Source organism: Nerophis lumbriciformis, linkage group LG18, assembly GCF_033978685.3.
Source record: "Nerophis lumbriciformis linkage group LG18, RoL_Nlum_v2.1, whole genome shotgun sequence".
NCBI classification, from domain to species: domain Eukaryota; kingdom Metazoa; phylum Chordata; class Actinopteri; order Syngnathiformes; family Syngnathidae; genus Nerophis; species Nerophis lumbriciformis.
Window position 1 is genome coordinate 6,800,001 of NC_084565.2, and position 12,477 is coordinate 6,812,477.

At 36.2% G+C, this 12,477-nt stretch overlaps 1 protein-coding gene across 1 annotated transcript in view; it reads left to right on the forward strand.

The window, feature by feature from the left end:
• Nucleotides 1-240, forward strand: part of slc9a7 (solute carrier family 9 member 7) — a 118,818-nt gene extending 118,578 nt beyond the window's left edge. Inside the window, exon 16 of the mRNA XM_061977557.2 lies at nucleotides 1-240. This exon is cut by the window's left edge and continues 1,142 nt beyond it. The gene's annotated coding sequence lies outside the window, so the exon portion shown is untranslated.
• Nucleotides 241-12,477: the final 12,237 nt, after the last annotated feature.

Consider the following 12,477-nt stretch of genomic DNA (forward strand, 5'->3'; position numbering starts at 1 on the left):
TTTCATTTTGTGCCACTTCACCCTCCATATAAATATGAAATATAAACATTTATAACCAGGGAGAGGAAACTTTTGATACATCAAAGGTTGGAAAGAAAGTGTCCCTAAACTTTTGACTTGCTTGACATAAATTACATAAAATGTTCTTCTTGCTTTAAAACAGGATTCGACCCTCCAACTTCCCTTTTTAGCACCAATGCATGCTAAAAATAAAAATTAAAAAATAGATTAAATGGCATTAATATGTTGTATACATTAGCTGGATAAAATTATTATTATATTATTATTTTGTCTTTCAGCATCTGAGTGCTAAACAGGAAGAGTTTAACCTTTTTTTTCTTTTCTTTTTTAACTTATTTGGACAACACGTGCCAAAGTAGTTGGGAAAGGGCATGTTCACCACTGTGTTACATGTCCTTTCCTTTTAACAACACTCAGTAAACGTTTGGGAACTGAGGAGACACATTTTTGAAGCTTCTCAGGTGGAATTATTTCCCATTCTTGCTTGATGTACAGCTTAAGTTGTTCAACAGTCCGGGGGTCTCTGTTGTGCTATTTTAGGCTTCATAATGGGAGACAGGTCTGGACTACAGGCAGGCCAGTCTAGTACCCGCACTCTTTTACTATGAAGCCACGTTGATGTAACACGTGGCTTGGCATTGTCTTGCTGAAATAAGCAGGGGCGTCCATGGTAACGTTGCTTGGATGGCAACATATGTTGCTCCAAAACCTGTATGTACCTTTCAGCATTAATGGTGCCTTCACAGATGTGTAAGTTACCCATGTCTTGGGCACTAATACACCCCCATACCATCACACATGCTGGCTTTTACACTTTGCGCCTAGAACAATCCGGATGGTTCTTTTCCTCTTTGGTCCGGAGGACACGACGTCCACAGTTTCCAAAAACAATTTGAAATGTGGACTCGTCAGACCACAGAACACTTTTCCACTTTGTATCAGTCCATCTTAGATGAGCTCAGGCCCAGCGAAGCCGACGGCGTTTCTGGGTGTTGTTGATAAACGGTTTTCGCCTTGCATAGGAGAGTTTTAACTTGCACTTACAGATGTAGCGACCAACTGTAGTTACTGACAGTGGGTTTCTGAAGTGTTCCTGAGCCCATGTGGTGATATCCTTTACACACTGATGTCGCTTGTTGATGCAGTACAGCCTGAGGGATGGAAGGTCACGGGCTTAGCTGCTTACGTGCAGTGATTTCTCCAGATTCTCAGAACCCTTTGATGATATTACGGAGCGTAGATGGTGAAATCCCTAAATTCCTTGCAATAGCTGGTTGAGAAAGGTTTTTCTTAAACTGTTCAACAATTTGCTCACGCATTTGTTGACAAAGTGGTGACCCTCGCCCCATCCTTGTTTGTGAATGACTGAGCATTTCATGCAATCTACTTTTACACCCAATCATGGCACCCACCTGTTCCCAATTTGCCTGTTCACCTGTGGGATGTTCCAAATAAGTGTTTGATGAGCATTCCTCAACTTTATCAGTATTTATTGTCACCTTTCCCAACTTCTTTGTCACGTGTTGCTGGCATCAAATTCTAAAGTTAATGATTATTTGCAAAAAAAAAAAAAAGTTTATGAGTTTGAACATCAAATATGTTGTCTTTGTAGCATATTCAACTGAATATGGGTTGAAAATGATTTGCAAATCATTGTATTCCGTTTATATTTACTTCTAACACAATTTCCCAACTCATATGGAAACGGGGTTTGTATATATAAATGTATATATATATATATATATATATATATATATATATATATATATATATATATATATATATATATATATATATATATATATATATATATATACATATATATGTGTGTGTGTATATATATCTATATATATGTATATAGATATATATGTGTGTATATGTGTATATATGTATATATATATGTGTATATAGATACATATAAATGTGTATACATACATATATATACACAGGGGTTAGTGCATGTGCCTCACAATACGAAGGTCCTGGGTTCAATCCCGGGCTCGGGATCTTTCTGTGTGGAGTTTGCATGTTCTCCCCGTGACTGCGTGGGTTCCCTCCGGGTATTCCGGCTTCCTCCCACCTCCTGGCAACACTAAATGGTCCCTAGTGTGCGAATGTGAGTGTGAATGTCACCCCCCGCGACCCCGAAAGGGACAAGCAGTAGTAAATGGATGGATGGATTGTCATGATCCATAGCGCGGATCATGTCTTTGTTATTTTCTGTTAGTTTTGGATTCCCTAAGTTCCTGTTGTTGTGCACCCTTGAGTTTGTTTAGTTACCATGGCTACTTATTATTTTCACCTGCCTCTGATTGGTGTTCGGGACGCTCACCTGTTCCCCGAGCACTAATCAGAGGCATTATTTAAGCCTGCCTTTGCCGGTCAGTCGGCCTGGCTTCATCGTTTGCTTCATGCTTCTGTTACGTGAGTATTGCTTGTCTTTAGTCTATGCTAAGTAGTAGCCTTAGCTTCAAATGCGATCGGCACGTTTTTCCTCTCACTTGTTTTCCGTTTTTGGTACTTGTTTGATTTAAAAATTAAATCATGTTCCTACCTGCAAGTCCTGTCCAGAGTGGTCTGTTAGCAAGCTGCGACCCCCCCCCACGTAACATGGATGGAGATATATGTATGTATAGTGATGTCAAATGATCAATATTTTAATCAGATTAATCACACTTTTGAATTTGGATTGATCATAGTAAAAACGTGCTTAAATAACTCAAATTAACTTAAAAAAAGACCCCAATATTTTGACACAAAATGGAATTTCATTGTCAGATTGTCATACACAAAATTTTTTTTTTTTATGTTTTACTTGAATGTACATCATGTATTTGCTGAAAACCTGGTAAAAGTATTATATAAAGCAGGGGTGCGGGCCAAGGTTGAACAAATTAACCTTTTTAATAGGGACCCAAACAAGTTTTGCATTGAATATTGAACAAGCAAGGCTTATATAACTTTATAGTGACATGCAAAATCCAGTTTCAAATAATAATAATAATAATTCAAAAATATCAATGGCATATCAAATACAATTTAAATAAAAATTTAATGCCTCTTTTCTATTTGCAGCCTTCTGAGGTAAATATCAACATTAACTTTTTCCACAGGCTAATAAATTAGAAAATAAAATAACAATGAATAAACCAACCATTCAGGACTTCAAACTGCTCAGTTTGCAACACACTGATCTAATCTGATGTGCCCAAGCCATCTTTTCTTGGATGCTAGTTCATTAATGTCGAGGCTCAGGCTTTGAGCTGAGGCAACCTTCATTATCGAACGAAGGAGTTCATCAGTCATTATATCTCGTCCACCTGGACCACAGTCTTGGGGGCGTGCCTTAAAGACACTGCTTTTAATGTCCTTTACGAGCTGTCGTTATGTCCGCTTTTCATCCATTCTACTATCGTTCAGACCCAGTCACAAGATATGTGCGGCTTCTGTACGCACACACGAGTGAATGCAACGCATACTTCATCAACAGCGATACAGGTTACACTGAGGGTGCCAGTATAAAAAACTTTATCACTGTTAGAAATATACGCCACACTGTGAACCCACACCAAACAAGAATGACAAACACATTTCGGGAGAACATCCGCACCGTAACACAACATAAACACAACAGAACAAATACCCAGAATCCTTTGCAGCACTAACTCTTCCGGGACGCTACAAAATACACCCCCCGTTACCACCAAACGGAAGAGTTAGTGCTGCAAAGGGTTCTGGGTATTTGTTCAGTTGTGTTTATGTTGTGTTACGGTGCGGATGTTCTCCCGAAATGTGTTTGTCATTCTTGTTTGGTGTGGATTCACAGTGTGGCGCATATTTCTAACAGCGTTGAAGGTTTTTATTCGGCTACCCTCAGTGTAACCTGTATCGCTGTTGATGAAGTATGCATTGCATTCAATTGTGTGTGCGTACAGAAGCCGCACATATCTTGTGACTGGGTCTGAACGATGTATATAATCGGCGGGCCAGCTTTAGTGTTAATTTGATATCGCCTCAAGGGCAAAGTAAAATTACATGGTGGGCCAAATTTGGCTCGCGGGCCAGAGTTTGACACCCTTGATATAAGGTTTTGTCCCGGGTTTCAATTATGTATGCGTGACAAGGTCAACGCCATCCCTGACCTTACAGTACATCAACCCACGCTCAAAACACTGTAAAAAATAATGTGCAAAACATTTAAATAAATTGTTCGATTAATCTGCAACTGTACATGATTAATGCAATATATTTTATAATTAATCACATGAGTTAACTCGTTATTTTTGACAGCCCTATATATACAGTCGCGATCAAAAGTGTACATACACGTGTAAAGAACATAATGTCATGGCTGTCTTGAGTTTCCAATCATTTCTACAACTCTTATTTTTTTGTGGTAGAGTGATTGGAGCACATACTTGTTGGTCACAAAAAACATTCATGACATCACATGGACAAATATAAGACCTTCCGGAGGAAAGTTCTGTGGTCAGATGAAACAAAAATGGAGCTGTTTGGCCACAATACCCAGCAATTGTCATGTCTGTGTAATCATGTTTTGTTTTAGTCATGTTTTGTTTTGTTTAGTTATTGGACTCTTTAGTTTCTGGCTTTTCACTCCCTTGTCTTGTTCCCATGATTACCCATTAGTTTCACCTGTTACACGTTTGGACTCATTGTGCACTCTTGTTTGTCACCATAGCAACCCATTAGTTTTCACCTGTCACGTCACGCACCTGTTTCACGTTTTGAGTCACGCACCTGTTTTCGTTAATCATGTCTGTAGTATTTAAGTTCATTGTTTTCAGTTTGTCTGTCTGGTGACATCCCGCATTCAGACCCCTGTCACACTCTGTCTACCTCTGCGCACTTCATGCCATGTCCAAGTAAGTTTTTTCTATTAATGCCACAGTTAGTGTTTTTGTTTAATGGTTCACAGTTTTTTTGCCCACGTGCAAGTCTTTTTGTTTCGTTAGTCAAGTTTGTACTTCCGCCTTGAGCGCGCTTGTTGTTCCTTTTGAGTGTTATAAATAAATATGTATTTACCTTCACGCCATGACCAGTCCAGCTTTACTTGCATCTCGGGAAAATAAACACACCATAGTCCACGTCCTGACAGCAATATGTTTGGAGGAGAAAAGGTGAAGCCTTTAATCCCAGGAACACCAATTCCTACCGTCAAGCATGGTGGTGGTAGTATTATGCTCTGGGACTGTTTTGCTGCCAATGGAACTGATGCTGTACAGAGAGTAAATGGGACAATGAAAAAGGAGGATTACCTCCAAATTCTTCAGGACAAGCTACAATCATCAGCCCGGAGATTGGGTCTTGGGCGCAGTTGGGTGTTCCAACAGGACAATGACCCCAAACACACGTCAAAAGTGGTAAAGGAATGGCTAAATCCGGCTAGAATGAAGATTTTCCCAAAGTCCTGACTTAAACATGTGGACAATGCTGAAGAAACAAGTCCATGTCAGAAAACCAACAAAATTTAGCTGAATTGCACCAATTTTGTCAAGAGGAGTGGTCAAAAATTCAAGCAGAAGCTTGTGGATGGCTACCAAAAGCGCCTTATTGCAGTGAAACTTGCCAAGGGACATGTAAGCAAATATTAACATTGCTGTATGTTTACTTTTGACCCTCACATTTTCAGTACACCCATAATAAATTCATAAAAGAAGCAAACTTCATGAATGTTTTTTGTGACCAACAAGTATGTGCTCCAATCACTCTATCACAAAAAAATAAGAGTTGTAGAAATGATTGGAAACTCAAGACAGCCATGACATTATGTTCTTTACAAGTGTATGTACACTTTTGACCACGACTGTATATATATATATATATATACAGAAGCCGCACATATCTTGTGTCTGGGTCTGAACGATAGTAGAATGGATGAAAAGCGGACATAACGACAGCTCGTAGAGGACATTAAAGGCAGTGTCTTTAAGGCACGCCCCTAAGACGGTGGTCCGGGTGGACTACGAGATATAATGACTGATGAACACCTTCGTTCGATAATGAAGGTTGCCTCAGCTCAAAGCCTGAGCCCCAACATTTATGAACTAGCATCCAAGAAAAGATGGCAGGTATCTGGCTTAGGCAGTATATGTGTATATATATATATATATATATATATATATATATATATATGTGTATATATGTGGTTTCAACAGAAGTGTCTTCACAGGACGTCTCTGACATGTGACCAAAACACTGAGCGGTCAAGAATGTGCTTTTTTTTCTTTTCTTTTTTTCTGTTCTCTCAAAAGACGAAAAAAGAGCCCAAGTTCAAAAACCACAATGGCTGCTTTGTTTGCCGCTCTTTATGTCTCATGGCCACTAAATTGTCTCCTCTTTGTCCTCAAGTCAAACGGACGCTTTTTACGCTTTGTACAATTTACTTTGCAAAAAAAACAGCCTTTAAAACCAAAATAAAAGCGTATTAGCAGGCCGTCACCTGCATGCCCAGGCAACAGGGGGCGCTATAGCCAGTAAACGTAGGGCAATTCTAACCAATCAGAAGCCTGAAGAAAGTTCTCTGGAAAAGACACAAACAAAATAACAACAATGGCTGAAAATATAACAAAATGGTTGAGGTAATCAAAAGTTTTCAGACTTTATTCTACTTTTAAATAAAAAGTTTAAAAATTGATGTTATTTATAGAAAAAGTAAACAAATAAAATAAAAATAAAAAATTTTCTCGTTTCTGCTTTTAAAAAACAACTTTGCTTAAAAACATATAAAATGCCTTGAAACGTATTTAATGCATTATATTTGTCTGCTGGTGAAGCAAGAAAAGCATATATTATACCAGAATAAACAATTATTTTAACGTTAAATACCAAAATATGCTAGCCTACACTAACATGCGGTCACGTGCATGCCAAGGCTACAGGGGGCGCTATAACCACTGGCCAATCAGAAGAAAGTCACGGAAGGAAAAGACACTAAAAAACAAGAGAAAGTACAACTTGAATAAAAACAATAAGAGTTGGAATCGCAGTGAAAAGTGTGAAAACATTTTGTCATCTTTTTGAATAAAAATAGGTAAAAATTGTAGCTTGTGCAGCCCTTTGAGACACTTGTGATTTGGGGCTATATAAATAAACATTGATTGATTGACATTGAAAATTTCACAATTTCAATGAAAATAAAAACAATGGGAGGACAAACGGCATAATTTGACAAAATTCGACAAGTTCTTGTACATAATATTTAGTTGGAAAACGGATTGAAAATGACAATAAGATATTGTACTATATTTTTGTCCATGATTTTCATTTCGTTATATAAATAAATGATAACAAATGAAATCTTCATCTTGCAAAAAAGTCTGAAAGGCAAAAAAAAAAATGTATGTTCCATTTTTTTTCTTGTTTTTTAATACAAAAATGCCTACAAAACCCAAAAGCAGTGAAGTTGTCACGTTGTGTAAATGGTAAGTAAAAAGAGAATACAACAAATCCTTTTCAATTTATATTCAATTGAATAGACTGCAAAGACAAGATATTTAATGTTCACACTTGAAAACTTTGTTATTTTTTGCAAATGTTAGCTTATTTGGAATTTGATGCCTGTAACATGTTTCAAAAAAGCTGGCACAAGTGGCAAAAAAGACTGAGAAAGTTGAGGAATGTTCATCAAACACTTATTTGGAACATCCCACAGGTGAACAGGCTAATTGGGAACAGGTGGGTGCCATGATTGGGTATAAAAGCAGCTTCCATGAAATGCTCAGTCATTCACAAATGCGTGACCAAATTGTTGAACAGTTTAAGAACAACATTTCTCAAGCAGCTATTGCAAGGAATTTAGGGATTTCACCATCAAAAGGTTCAGAGAAACTGGAGAAATCACTGCACGTAAGCGATGATATTACGGACCTTCGATCCCTCAGGCGGTACTGCATCAAAAAGCGACATCAGTGTGTAAAGGATATCACCACATGGGCTCAGGGACACTTCAGAAAACCACTGTCAGTAACTACAGTTTGTCGCTACATCTCTAAGTGCAAGTTAAAACTCTACTATGCAAAGCCAAAGCCATTTATCAACAACACCCAGAAACGCTGCCGGCTTCGCTGGGCCCGAACTCATCTAAGATGGACTGATGCAAAGTGGAAAAGTGTTCTGTGGTCTGACGAGTCCACATTTCACTGCTTTTTGAAACTGTGGACGTCGTGTTATCCGGACCAAAGAGGAAAAGAACCATCCGGATTGTTATAGACGCAAAGTGTAAAAGCCAGCATGTGTGATGGTATGGGGGTGTATTAGTGCCCAAGACATGGGTAACTTACACATCTGTGAAGGCGCCATTAATGCTGAAAGGTACATACAGGTTTTGGAGCAACATATGTTGCCATCCAAGCAACGTTATCATGGACGCCCCTGCTTATTTCAGCAAGACAATGCCAAGCCACGCGTTACAACAGCGTGGCTTCATAGTAAAAGAGTGCGGGTACTAGACTGGCCTGCCTGTAGTCCAGACCTGTCTCCCATTGAAAATGTGTGGCGCATTATGAAGCCTAAAATGCCACAACGGAGATTTAACCCCCAATTCCAACCCTTGATGCTGAGTGCCAAGCAGGGCTCTCATTTTTATAGTCTTTGGTATGACTCGGCCCGGGTTTGAACTCACGACCTACCGATGTCAGGGCGGACACTCTAATAAATCCAACTGCTATAGTCCATGTGGGCGTGGCCAAATGGTAAACAATAACAAACTCCATTTTATGGAACGTTGACTGCCGACTTTGTGAAGAAGAACAATCCTGATGAGGTTTGTTGTGATGAAACAAAATGTCGTCACGGATGAAGAACATTAAAATGATCTTCACACGCCCTTGTTATGTTCTCACGCTCCTCTCACACTTTTCACACCCACTCTGACATTCTGCTGACCTCAGCAGACTTTGGAAGAAACTCCTCGAAAGGCTTCCTCTGAACACTTCTTGTCAAACGCTAATCAGCTACGCTAACATACTAATTAGTGCGCTAACTGACTTACAAACATACTGTTAGCTCAGAAAGTAGCTAACTATCATACAATTAACATGTTAACCAACTAATTCACATGCTAACTAACTCTCAAACATACTGACTCACATGTTAGCTTAGCTAACTAATCAATGTGCTAGCTAACTATCACACTTATTAACATTTTAGCTAACTATTCACAAGATAACTAACTCACAAACCTACTAATTAACATGTTAGCTAAGAAACTAGCTAACCAAACAATGAGCGAGCCAACTATCATATTAATTAACATGTTATCTTACTAATTCACATGCTAACTAACTCAAAAACATACTAATTAACATGTTAGCTAACTAATTCCCAAGATAACTAACTCACAAACATACTAATTAACATGTTAGCTAATAAACTAGCTAACCAAACAATGAGCGAGCCAACTATCATATTAATTAACATGTTTGCTAACTTATTCACATGCCAACTAACTAAAAAATATACTCATTAACATGTTAGCTGGGATACTATCTAACTAATCAATGTGCTTCTTAACTAACTTAATATTTTAAATGTTTGCTAATAATTCAAATGCTAACTAAGTCACTGACATACTAATTAACATATTAACTAGGTCATTAGTTAAATAATCAACATACTAGCTAACTAACATGCTAATTAACATGTTAGCTAACTAATTAACACGCTAATGAAATCATTAACATGCTAATCAACATGTTAACTGGGTAGGAAGTTAAATAATCAATGTGCTAGCGAGCAAACATACTAATTAATGTGTTATGTAGCTAATTAACTAACTCGCTAACATACCAATTAACGTGCTATCTAAGTAATTAGTTAAATAATCAATGTGCTAGCTAACTAACATACTATTTAGCGTGTTAGCTAACTAGTTAACATGATGACTAACTCACTAACATACAAATTGATGTGTTAACTAGGTATTTAGTTAAATAGTAAATGTACTAGCTAACATACTAATTAACATGTTAGCTAGCTAATTAACTAACATACTAATTAACATGTCAACTAAGCAATTAGTTAAATTATCGATGTGCTAGCTAACTAACATACTAATTAATGTGTTAATAAATCATTAACATGCTAACTAGGTAATTATTTTCATAATCAATATACTAGCTAACTGACATATTAGCTAACTAATTAACATGATAACTAACTCACTAACATTCTAGTTAACATGTTAAATAAATAATTAATGAAATAATCAAGGTGATAGCTAAATAACATATTAATTAACGTACTATCTAACTAATTAACATGCTAGCTAACTCACTAGCATTTTAATTAACATGTTAACTACATAATTAATCAAATAATCAATGTGCTAGCCAACTAACATACTAATTAACATGTTAGCTAACTAATTAATATGCTAACTAAATGGCTAACATACTAATCAACATGTAAACTAGCTAAATAACATACTAATGAATGCATTAGCTCACTGATTAACATGCTAGCTAATTCACTAACATACTAATTAACATGTTAACTAAGTATTTAGTTGAATAATCAATGTGCTAGCTAACAAACATTAATTAACATGTTATCTAACTAATTAACATGATAACTAACTCATTAACATACTAATTAAGATGTTAACTAAATATTTAATTAAATGATCAATGTGCTAGCTAAACATCATATTAATTAACCGGTTAGCTAACTAATTCACATGCTAGATAACTCACTAACATACTAATTGGGACGGCGTGGCGCAGTGGAGGAGTGGCCGTGCGCGACCCGAGGGTCCCTGGTTCAATCCCCACCTAGTACCAACCTCGTCATGTCCGTTGTGTCCTGAGCAAGACACTTCACCCTTGCTCCTGATGGGTGCTGGTTAGCGCCTTGCATGGCAGCTCCCTCCATCAGTGTGTGAATGTGTGTGTGAATGGGTAAATGTGGAAGTAGTGTCAAAGCGCTTTGAGTACCTTGAAGGTAGAAAAGCGCTATACAAGTACAACCCATTTATCATTTATTTATCATTTAATTAACATGTCAACTAAGTAATTGGTTAAATAATCAATGTGTTAGCTAACTGACATACTAATTAACGTGTTAGCTAACTAATAAACATGCTAGCTAAATCAGCAACATACTAATCAACATGTAAAGTAGCTAAATAACATACACATTAACATGTTAGCTCACTAACTCACTAACATACTAATGAACATGTCAACCAAGTAATAAGTTAAATAATACATGTGCTAGCTAGCTAACATACTAATTAACATGTTAGCTAACTAATTAACATGATAACTAACTCACTAACATACTAATTAAGATGTTAACTAATTAATTAACTAAATAATCAATCTGCTAGCTAAATAACATATTAATTAACGTGTTAGCTAACTAATTAACATGCTAACTAAATGAGTAACATACTAATCGACATGTAAATTAGCTAAATAACATACTAATTAACATGTTAGCTAACCAACTAACTTGCTAACTAACTCATTAACACACTAATTAACATATTAACTAAATGATTAGTTAAATAATCAATATACTAGCTAACTGACATATTATTGACATGTTAGCTAACTAATTAACATGATAACTAACTCACCAACATACTCATTAAGATGTTAACTAAATAATTAATTAATCAATGTGCTAGCTAAATAACATTAATTAATGTGTTAGCTAACTATTTAACATGCTAGCTCAATGTGCTAGCTAAATAACACATATTAATTAACGTGTTAGCTAACTAATTAACATGCTAGCTAACTCACTAACATAATAATGAACATGTCAACTAAATAATTAGTTAAATAATCAATGTGCTAGCTAACTAATATACTAATTATCGTATTATCTATCTAATTACCACTCCAACTAACTCACTAACATACTAATCAACATGTAAACTAGCTAAATAACATACTAATTAACGCATTAGCTCACTGATTAACATGCTAACTAACTCGCTAACATACTAATTAACATGTTAACTAAATAATTAGTTAAATAATCAATATACTAGCTAACTGACATATCAATTGGCATGTTAGCTAACTAATTAACATGATAACTAACTCACTTACATACTCATTAAGATGTTAACTAAATAATTAATAAAATAATCAATGTGCCAGCTAACTGACATATTAACTAACATGTTAGCTAACTAATTAACATGATAGCTAACTAATTAACATACTAATTAACATGTTAGCTAACTAATTAACATGATAGCTAACTCATTAACATACTAATTAAGATGTTAATTAAATAAATAATCAATGTGCTGGCTAAATAACATTAAGTAAGGTGTTAGCTAACTAATTCACATGCTAGCTGACTCACTAACTTACTAATGAACATGTCAACTAACTAATTAGTTAAGTAATCAATGTGCTAGCTAACTAACATATTAATTAACATGTTAGCTAACTAATTAACATGATAACTAACTCA